The 12,047-nt window shown below is 33.7% G+C and overlaps 1 protein-coding gene across 1 annotated transcript in view; it reads left to right on the top strand.

The window, feature by feature from the left end:
• Window positions 1-8,510: 8,510 nt before the first annotated feature.
• Window positions 8,511-12,047, top strand: part of LOC109541408 — a 270,314-nt gene continuing 266,777 nt past the window's right edge. The window contains exon 1 of the mRNA XM_048670269.1: window positions 8,511-9,018. The gene's annotated coding sequence lies outside the window, so the exon portion shown is untranslated. The remainder of the gene's footprint in view (window positions 9,019-12,047) is intronic.

Below are 12,047 nucleotides of genomic sequence, written 5' to 3'. Positions count from 1 at the left end.
TTCTGAAAATATTATATAAGTTAAATAAAATGACAAGTTCAGAATCATTCGATACTTTGTTATATAAAAATAAAATAAGATAAATTGCAGGGTCTGATCAATGTAAATTGGATCAATAAAACTAACATTCAATCTATGTTTATTAGTGAAGTACATCCAACAAGTGCACAGAATAACATTTATCAAACACGGGTAAGGAGTAATTAAAGGTTTGAACAATCCAATAATGCGGGCATCATTTAATGAACTACTTCTGGAAGTAAGAAATAGCGGTAATTACAGGGAATTTATAAAAAATCTTTAAAAAAACTTAAATATAAACTAGGTAATGTGAAGAATTTTATCTGATGCTAGACACACAGGTCCAACTTATCAATTTAGTACTCGAGGCCAGTGCTTCAAGCCCTGTTTAGAGTTCATGTTTAACATGTTGTAAAATATTATATTATGGTATTGAATAAAGTGTTTACCATAAAATCCAGAGCATATCATTTAATTTAATGTTACACCATTGAAAACGTACAAATATTGCTTAAACAAGATTTTGAGAAAATCTTTATGTTTTGCTGGTATGGTGGAAAAACAGACACAATTTTGGGACACCCTGAATGCTTTAGTCCAAATTTACTAATTTGTATTAAGAATTTAAACTTAAAAAAAGTCTTCATTTTTAGAAAACTCCAAATATCTCATAAACCCTAACTAAGATAAACCTTAATAGAACTAGCATTTACTTTGATCGTAGACACTTCAATATACTACTAATATAATACAGACAATATTTCACTAAAAAAATGTAATCTTGGCTTGAATAATTAGGACCTCCTGTACATTAGAGAATAATTGTAAAATGTGCCCCTCGGTTTTCCATTTATCTTTAGAATAACAGTTTTTAAAAATTAAATAGTTTAACCGCTATCTTCATTGTGGTATAATCTGAATAGCCCTGTATAAGCGACGACTAATTAAAAATTAAACTATTCTTTCAACATTGCAAATATTTTACTGACAACTGGAGCTTTTCCTAATAAATCACCAACCAGTGTTATAATTATTCTTATTCCTAAAGTACTTTAAGCGGAAGTCACTGGTTGAAATTAGACCGGTTTATTTGCTTCTGGTAATTGATAAAAAGATTGATTGTTTATGGGCCTACAACCAGCACGTGAGACTATTTATAGTGAATTCTCTACAAAAAATACTGCAACTTTTTGGAGTAAAAATGTGGCAAATTGAGATGGATTGTAGGGTAGACGGGGCCTTTATTATTTGTTACTAGTATGTCTGATGTGTATTTGCTACATTTATTTCTCTCCCCATACTCCCCATCAAATGCTAACAAGCAAAGCTCAAAATGTACCGTTGCTAAAGTTTTTTTGTCTGTCAATTAAGAGCTATCTGGATGTAAGAGTTTGGACGCTCTCATCTCTTATCAAAAATGTATAAGGTTCACGTCCTTTTTTCAAGTTGATTTTGAAATTATTCAACTAATCTATATACAGGGTGATTTAGAATCAAGAGGAGTAAATTCTTAAGTGTTATATTTCGTGGAGAATGAAAGAAATACAGGGTCCGGCAATGAAAAGGCAAGATTTCGCAAATAATTTTATTGTATAAAAAACAAACAACTCGTGCTTGCGAAACCTCAGGACGAAATTCCATTTTACGACAGCCTAACCCGAAATACCGACTAGTTTCAAGCTCTACGGGGAGGAAACATAATTAATATTTAATTATAATAATATAATTTATACAACCGGTTAAATAATATGCGCAAACGGAAGGCAGAACTCCTATCATTACTCGCTTTCCCGAGCCAGTGCAGCGATTCTAACATCATCCCGGCTTCCTGAAGCGCAAAAGAACCCTTAAGACCACGCAAGCACAGCGCAGGACCGAAAAGTTATTATTAAGGGAAAGGATCCACAACGTGAGAAGCCCAGAACATACCTGCTGGGTATGGAGGGATATTTTGTGGTGAGAAGTAAACTGGCAGCAACAGGCAGCGAACGTCTAATCTCTTTTACAAACTGGGAGACAGTCGCCATCACGCTAACTGGAATAAGATCGATGGCATTTCCCACAACACCATGCAAGCATAACTGGACAGAGCCACGAAGAGGCAACAGCAGAAATTTGAGAAATTGGAAGCCAAATTTTAAGGCACAACCCAAGCCACATCAAGCCTGAACCCAGCGCAAACTGTAGTGAATCTGAGCAGTCATACATTAACGGATCAATCTGTCGAATCTGTAGCGAAAGGAGGAAACTTTGCTATTAGCCCAAGAACGATACCAATAGAGGAAATTATCTCGAGCACCGAGACAGTTAGAGAAATACGTCTGAAAACCACCCAAATCCTACAGAGTAGTGATGGACGGGTCGGATCTGACCCGACTCAGGAATCCGGATCTTTGAAAAGACCCGTCGGATCCGGATCTTGAAATTTTCCAAATACGAGTCTCGGATCTTAACGGATCTTTTATATGCCTAAAAATAAAGCAGCGTGTAACTGTAATACATTTTAGTTAACTTATTATTTCAAAACTTACAAAAACTTAAGTGAATTAAATTTAATAAAATGAAAAATATGGCTACTTTACATTTATTCTTGAAAGCTTACATACGGGTCATGAATATTGGCAAACCCGGTTGTCGAATCAGTCGCGACCGAGTAGATCCGAGCCGAGATTCGTACCCGAAACCCGAGCTATTGTTCTGTGTTCTGTCGGGTCAAAAGAGCCGTGTTTCGGATCCGGATCTCGGCTCAACGGGTCCAGAACCATGTAGAACCTTAAGTCCCGACGGATCTTCTGCATTCCATTCCGGATAACGTAAGGAAAATATGTCTCATTTATATTGTGCAGTTCTAAATAAAGACATATAAAGTACTATAGTTTAACGTATATTTTTCAGTTTTAGTAATCATTATGTTTAAACTATTCAACATTGCAATAAATCTCTTTTACAAACGATCGTTGCTCTTGTACCTAAAATTACTATTTTTTGCTTTTAGAAATTAAAACGTTAATTATGAAGAAATATTTATTTACAATAAATGGTGTGCACGGTAAAAATTATGAAAATAAAATTAAAACAAGGATTAAACTTGTATTTACTTTCTGTCATTTTTTATAATGCAAGTACCTTTTTTAACTATGTATTTAAGTTTTCTATAACATTTTTGTAATCAGGTATATTATAACTTAGAATACAACGTATTATTTTGATAGAAGCAATTAATTACGTCCAAGCCTGACCTGTGATTTGTTCTTCTATTGAAATACAATCTTAACTATTATAAAAAATAAATATGAAAGTAAAACGCAGCAAAATGTAATTATCGATGTTTTTGAGAAATTACTCATATAAATAGGTATGTTTAGATGAGGAAAGATAAATATTTAAAAAACAAAGCAAAAAAACACTTGCGTAATGAAGTAGTTTAAATTTTGTTAAGAAGAAACAAACTTATTATAACGCATTTCATATTGATTTACCCCAGTGGCGAATCTCGGAGTTTTTTGAGTGAGGGGGGTTTTTTATTGCACTTAAAAACGACAAACACCCATAGAAACAATAATAAATAGTATTTAAAGTAAACAACAAAGGAAACCATATTAAATTGCATCTTAAATAATGAAAAGTATATGCTCAGGGCGGGAGGGGCGGCGCACACCCCTTGCGTGCACCCCCCTGTAACCACCACTGATTGGCCCATCGATTCGTAATGAAGCTCTATTGTTCTGGATCCGTTGACCCGAGACCCGACTTGGGATCCGAATCTTTAAGAAGATCCGGATCTTTGAAATGACCCGACTTGCCCACCACTAACGGAGAGTGAAACCGCCACCAAGCAGCTTAAGTAGAGAAGAACCCGCTGACAAAGGCAACGCTACAGTCATGGGCGTCATTTCAGGATTTAAACTGATGTGGCAGAACCTACTCAGCTGAAAAGGGGCCTCCTCCATAAAAATGTTTAAACTTGATTTTAAGTTTGTTTTTCCAGACTATTTTTGCAGCAATTTAATTTATAGCAATTTTAACTAAAACAATAATTTGTAATAATCACTTGAGTTATTAACTCAAGATATCGAGTTAATTATAATTATACATATTAAGTAAACATTATGCAAAGAAATATTATACTCAATTGTAATCATACATATTAAAAGTTTTTTACATAAATTGAAGTGTTCTTTTTTGACTTGAATTAAAGGCATCAATAACTTTGAAAATGTTTATTACAACACTCGTTCAATAGCCAAAAAGGGCTAACGAGGACAATCTTGCTTCTGGTGTATGTTTGTAACCGTCGTAAGCACGAAAATAACCTCTCACATGCAGTTTATTAGAATCGCAAAAAAACACATGAAAAACTTCAAAAAGAATAGGGAACATACTTTTCAAAGTGTTTTTGTTCAAAAACGTCAGCTTTTTCTTGAATAGTTTTAGTTCTTGATTCTTCCGTTTTGTAGAAACATCTCAGTTCAGACACAACCTCACTGTCTAAATCGTAATATTTGCACGCGTACTGTAGACGGGCTATGTCTATCATCCACCTATAATTTTGCTTAAGTAGTTAAGTATATCAAGGTTATTTTCTTCAGGTCTGGACTCTATTTTCTCGTACATAATATCAATAACTGGTCAGAGAATTGAAACTTTGTAGTACTGTTCTACCGATTCAAATGGAGCTTTACCTTCACCTTTAATGGTAATACAATGAATTAAATGTTCGATGAGAACGATTGATAAAAGTGATCTATTACGATCTGTGTGGCGACGCAACACTATCCTCCCCTTGATCTAGATTTCCAGACGCTGAGGAGCTTTCCTGTTCCTCCGGGAGCGGCGTGGCTCTGAAACTTCGGTCGTAGGGTTCTCAGGTCTAAGCTGTTGTGGAATCTCTTGGACATTTTCGACTTCTGCAACTTCTTCTTCTTGCAAGTCCCAGTTGGAATTTCCCCAGCAAAATGTAAAAGCTGGACGATATGTCTCCTTTGCGTACGTCCCTGAATAAGAACATAATAATCTAAGTTTTCCTTCTTTCCGCGAATATTCAATTTTGCTCAAAATTGATTTTTAATCAGATATTTCTTTAACATGTTTTAAATTAAAAGCGGATCATATGATAAGTAAACATTTAATATTTTGAAAATGAACATTTATTTGCATTCTGCAGGATTAGTCAAAAATTTAGCAGCCACTTTTTTCACTGTAACAGTGCTGAATGTTTACTTCTAAAAAGTCATGTTGATTGCGCCCCTACAAGTTAGAGCTAAATTAATGAATATAAAATAAATGTAAAATTTCTAATTCAAAGACCACTAAATATCAAATTTCAACTATACATGATTGGCATTATTTAGAAAAATATAAGGAAAAAACAAAAATTAAACTCAAATTTTAACCCTCTGTATCTTGGAAACGTGCACTTTCGAACGTATGTTTGTGGGAACTTTTTCTCATAAAATGGTCTAAGAAATCAGGTCCTTAAATATGGCCGCGTCTTTTTTAAACATCCTAGTGTATAGTTAACGAATTGCACTTTTATAGTGACAGCAAAGGAGCAGTTTTATTTCATTTTGGTCAAAAAGGAGCAAAAAGTAGTAGACAGTTTTTTAACCATCAAAAAGCTGGGTGGTTACTGAGTATAAGTATAGGTATATAAACTTGACCGAATTCAGAAAAATAGTTAAAGGTTTGGGAAAGTAAAACCTTGCTATTTGATATCTGTCAAATTTAAACGTAATCTATCATCAAATTTGATTCATCTAACTGTCGAACAATGCGTAAAAATGATTAAATGTTACTATAAAAAATTGTCTGCTGAAACAACGTTTAGGGCTTACTCTCCTGCAAATGAATATAAAATTACGTCTCTGTGTTCTGGTGATCGCGTCATCAACTTTTGCGCGGTGTTACAATTAATGTGCCGACAAAGGCACCTTTTTATCCGTTGTGGCTAATTGCCATAAATGATATGAGACAACGATTTTTTTTCTTGGAAAACGGTGAACGGAAAACGAACACTCGAATATCTAACGAATATTCGAATACTCGAATATTCGAATACCCGATTATTCGAATATTGGGTAGAGATTCGTATATTCGAATAATTTTACTATTCGAATAAACCACTAAACGAATATTCGAATGTCAGATTTTTAGAAATTCCGAGCCCTAATGTTTGCACCTTGTGAGTTTGATAATGTTGGTGTATTCGTGTATTCGACTATTCGATTATTCTAGTATTCGAGTACTCGAGTATTCGAGTATTCGAATATTCGAGTTATGACTACACATAATTATTCGCTTTTGAATATTCGAATACTCGAATATGTACTAGAATTATTCGAGTTGGATTCCTAGTTTCAACGTCCGATTAGTAATCGTAATTTTTGATTTGTGTACGTCGGACCAGCAGGGTGACCAGACTGAGAAATGGTGGTGTTAGAATAAGACTATAATCAAAATGCTTTTAATATTATCAATATAAGTTCAGCCATATATATGTTATGGACCACAGTGTACCACAAAGCCACATTGCTTAGGCAGCATAATTTATGTTCATCGCGAGAGCAACCTTTTTAGTAAGTTTGTAAGTTTTAGTAGTTTGAGTTAATAAATCTCATTAGTTAATAAAAACTTGAAAAAATACGGACCATTTAAAAAGCCAACAAAGGGGAAGATTAAATTTAAAGAACAAGATGAAGAAAGAGTTTTAGCTTACACCGATTTTAATCCAAATTCATCAATCAGAGAAGCTGCTAGTAAATGTAATGATTCTAAGGAAAAATCTTGTTTGATTCTAAAACAAAATAAATTCAAGCCTTTCAAGTACCACATTGCAAATACTATGCATCTCGGGGATTCTAGACGAATACTTCAGTTTGCTAGGTGGTTTCTGGAGAAAACGCTATTAGATCCAAACTTTCCACTCGCTATTTTATTTACTGACGAATCTCGGTTTACTAACAACGGAATATTCAACACACACAATCATGTTTACTGGGCTATTGAAAATCCTCATCTAATTGAAAATAGGCCAGATCAACGTGTTTTTCTGTGAATGTTTGATTTCGCAATTTAGTGATAAAATTATTGGTCCATTCTTTTATAATCACAATTTAAATACTAAAAGATATTTACACTTTTTACAAAATATTTGAAGACATGTTGGATAGTTTGCCGTTAGCACCGTATCGAAAATTGACATATTTTCAACATGATGGTGCACCTCCACACAACTCACAAGTTGTATGTGAATATTCACAACAACATCTTCCTGGTTGGATTGCCAATTAGTGGACAGGGAAAGATTTAATTCGTCCGATCTTGATCTGTAGAATCAAATATCTGCGTATCTGAACTGTACGGATAATCTGCCCGTGTATGGGGCGCTAATGCAGGACCCATTCGGTGGCCAGCACGTTCACCGGACTTAACATCTCTGGATTATTTTCTGTGGGGTATCCTTAAAAACAAGATCTACATGACAAACCCCAATGATATTGAAGAGCTAGTAAATAGAATACGTTCAGCAATAAGAAGTATCCGTCCACAAATCATAAGAAAGGTGTCAGTAGAAATTATTAGAAGATGCCAAAAGTGCCTGGACGTAAACGGAAGTCAATTTGAACATTTAATTTAAACGATTAGTTTTTTCATTTTTGTTTTGTACTTTGTATGATAATATAGTTCTTAGTTTCCAGAGCCTACTACACATTTAAAAAAGTTAAAAGAAAAGTTAAAAGTTTTAAAGAGTTAAAAGAAGAAATAAACATACAAACAGTTCGTTAAATTAAAAAAAAAATAAGGATTTTAAAAGGCCCACAACCAATTATGATTACCATTTAAAAAACCATACGTTTATTTTTTCTACCAAGGGCAATTTTAACTTTTTTTCTAATTTAAGCAGTTTACGTAATATGTTATAATTAAAAAAGTGTTGTTTTTTTGTCTTTTCAGAATATTTCAGGAACCAAGTCGGGTACCTAAATTTTGAAAACAATAATGAATAGGCAATCGAATTCTGCCCAATTTTGCCCATTTAACGGATGCTCTATCTTTAAAAATGCAGAAGTTACCCATACAAAGATTGAGAAAATGACCACCCTGTATAGAGTGTTGATTCCGACTTCCGGAAGTGTGGCCATCTTCAAAATATTTTATATCGCTTGCCCCCAATAGCTTCGGTAGACTGTCCAATTTTCAAGATTCCGGGTGGGACACCCTATATAGCAAACTAGGATTGATTTCGAACCTAATGCGTGGTTAAAATAATGCCCCTTCATCATGAAACACCTTGTATATGGAGCTGATTAACATCATTAAAACCAATCCCAGATTTATCGATGGACCTACTTTCTCAGGTCACAAAAATTCCACGTTTTGAGAATTTTTGTACGATCAGTCATCAGCGCATCTCATCCTTCTCATCCGCAAGCCCCCACCACAGGCGAACGGACCCCTGCGCTCCTCTCAATTCCCCGCGAGCGCTCATTCCAGTGCGAGTTTTCGTGTGAGTCGTTTGTCTCGGTGCGTGCTACGTCGAACCGCGCCTTTAAACCACTTTGTCTCTTTCATTGTCGTAAAAATATCGAAATTTTTCGGCAGGCTTCTCTGGAGCCATGAAGTTTAATTAGTTCTTGGTTTAATAGTGTTGAAGTATTTACTGCGCTTACTTTGGATCTAGTTCAGTTCGTCTTGGTGCGGATTTGTGCCCTCGCTTTCAGGAAAAGTTTTAAAAATACTGGCACATTATACCGCGTCATTCTAACAGGATTGGATTGTGTTTTAGGAACTGCTATTTCTGTGCCACGTCGCGGTGTTTATGAGTTATTTTTGTTTCTTCATTTAAAGTGATTTTTTGTTTTACACTATAAGTGAGCGCGCGTGGGTTTGTTCATATTTGACCATCGATATTGTGTGTTTCTCATTGTGTCTTGGATTAATCAATTTTCACTGGATAGGATTACCTATTTACGCCAATCTTGTGGATTAATGAACAAGGTAAGCTTTTTCTTTTGTTGTTCCCGATACTCTTTGTACTAGACGGTTTTTGTCTGATTTTTCAATTGTACTTATGCTGTTTGCGTGGCTTTTCGATTTAATTTATATTTACTGACCGAAGCTTTACTTTAAACTAATATTGCAGTTCATATGTTAGCGGCAGTGGACGAAATCCGGCAATGTGAAAAATGCTTAGGCATTAATTGGATTTTGCAAACTGACCAACTCGCCAGGCACTTACTTTGCAGAGTGGCTTCTACTTTGGGCAATGTGCAAGTTGACTACGGAATTTCAGGCAATGTGCAAAATGCCGTACGCGAGAGTCAAGTCAATCTGAGTGTTCTCATCATCTGTCAATCTGATATTTTCGTTTGTTTCACATTGACACAACATGTTTTGTGCAAAAAATGTTGCCTATTAGTTCAATTATATCTACATGTCCCGTCCTATTAGCGTCGTGTAAGAAAAACATTTTTTTAAACGACGTTTTTTTGGTATTCTGGTTTATAATTTAGTTTAAAATGGAAAAACGTTTAATGAATAGCGGACAAATTTTTCAGTGAAAAATCAAAGGTTAAATATGAAGACATAAGACAGATTCAAAATTTTCGAGAAATGAGCGGCTGGAAATACCTATGTAAATGTGGTTAATGAAAACAAACTAATAGCATAATTTAGTGAGTGCACAAAAATTTTAATAACTTCCGCGGCTATGGAGCTAATGATTTATGCTTGCATACTTTAATGTTGGGGATAAATTAAGTATAATGTTACATATGTTGTATATGTGACACTCACATTGACTAACGCGAACGGCATTTTGCAAATTGCCTGAAATATTGTAGTCAATTTGCAGATTGTCCAAAGTATATGCGATTCTGCAAAGTGACCGGCGAGTCGGTCAGTTTGCAGAATGGTCATTTTGAACATTGTCGGTAACACATATACCATACGCGGTAACGGTACTTACACCATACGGTCTTATTATCAATACAAATGCCAAACTGTGTGGTTTCTTAACGCTTTATCTCAGGTAGCTACCTAAGTTCTCTTCTGAAAAGCACAAAAACACAATTCAATTGTTTGTAGGAAATGATTCTACAGCAAGTCAAAAACGTCTGTCTAATACTTGCTTGCTTAACCTATTTTTGGATGCAAAAACTCTCGTGTGAACAGTGTTATAACTGTATACACATTAAACAATATCACTTTATATACGTAAGTTTGTGACAATGGAACATAATGCAAATCTATTTCAAATCTAGCAATTGCAATACAATTATATAAGTATACAGTGGATCACAAAAATATTCGGACATCCCCCGCGAAGTTGAATTTTTCTACAAATATAAAATGTTATTTAATTTTTAGAATTGATTGAATATATGCTTTCGGGCATATTTAATCTTATTAACAGAGGAACCAAATGGAAAGGATATACCTAATTGCATATTCATTGTACTTACGTACCACAAAAACATTTGGACATTTCTCTAATAGTAGATATAAAAAAATCGTGTGGTAGGTACTTACTTAGTATACAAAATGTATGCGCTTTTTTATATACTACAAAAATCTAAAGCTTTTGTATACTTTGACATAACCTCAAATTAACCGTCAAAATTTTTCAGTATTTAATTTTTTCTGGCCCATAAATCATTTAATTTATATGAATTTTTGTAAAAATAGGTGCTGAATAAGCATGATTTTTCGTAGTTCAAAAGACGACGAGTTTTGGTGCTATGTATATTTTTCGAAAAAACTGCCCTTAAGTATATTCCACGAACAATTGTCTTAATCTTTTTTAGATTTCTAAAGTGTACTTATGTGACTTAAGTATTTATCATTAAACCGCTCAAAATTGCGAAAAACTGAAAAGTCTCTCTGAATCATTTGTTCAATATTTTCAATGATTTTAGATTTTCTTCATTACTTTTACTTCCAAATCAAAATTAATTTCTGGGTTTCAGTCATTTATTGTCTTTATTTATCAATTAAAATACGTTTCGGTGTATTTTTCCACCATCATCAGTTTTTCTAAAATAACATAGTTAAAAAAAAAATTCGTCAAATCACACATTAAAACACATCACAATTGCAACACTTTAAAACATTCTAAAATTAATTAGGCCTGACAGGTGACTAGTCAGGACAATAAATTTGAGAAGAGACTAGAATTCTTTGTTCAGATACTTAAGTAAATATTTTTACTTACACGTGTAGCGTTGTTGCTGCTTTAAGCCTTGGCATACATTTGGAGTATTAATTTTGTACAGTTTGGACACAAAACGAATAAAATATTGTTTATATTGATTTCTTTTACTTTCAGCTATTTTTCTTTGAATTCCGAGAATATTATTTTTGGTTTGCAAAATTCTTCAATATACCGGGTGTTAGTTAATATTATATGTTTATTTCATTTAATTAATGTATGATATACTGAGCTAAGATTGTCCGTATCCGATCTGTAATTCATAGCATTAAATGGAAAAACATAAATAAAAGAAGAGAAGGTGATATCAAGTATATATCATTACCATATATTCCGGAAATTAACACAAAAATAAAAATATATTCAAATCACATAATATCAACATAGCAGAAAAAACTAAAAACACCTTAGCAAATTAATGTTTCACAAAATTTAAACATAGGATTGACAAGTTAGACACGCCTAATGTAATTTACAAAATAGACTGTTTGAATTGTGATAACACATACATAGGTCAAACAGGACAAGATCTAAAAAAAGAATATACGAACATAAGTATAGCCTAAGAAAAAATAACGAAAATGGTACAGCATTAGCACAGCATGCGCAAAAGAAGTTGCATAATTTTGATTTTGATAACACAAAAATACTGATTAACGAGGGAAGAGTCCATGAAATGATACAGATTAAAAAACATAACAATGCCATGAATTTCAGATCGAATACCGACAATCTTAGCTCAGTATATCATACATTAATTAAATGAAATAAACATAGAATATTAACTAACACCCGGTATATTGAAGAATTTTGCAAA

The sequence above is a fragment of the Dendroctonus ponderosae genome, unplaced genomic scaffold, assembly GCF_020466585.1.
Source record: "Dendroctonus ponderosae isolate FM_Combo_2020 unplaced genomic scaffold, Dpon_F_20191213v2 Dpon_F_20191213_1, whole genome shotgun sequence".
Lineage (NCBI taxonomy): Eukaryota > Metazoa > Arthropoda > Insecta > Coleoptera > Curculionidae > Dendroctonus > Dendroctonus ponderosae.
Note: the sequence above shows the minus strand (reverse complement) of the source record. Positions and strands in the feature narration are given on the sequence as shown.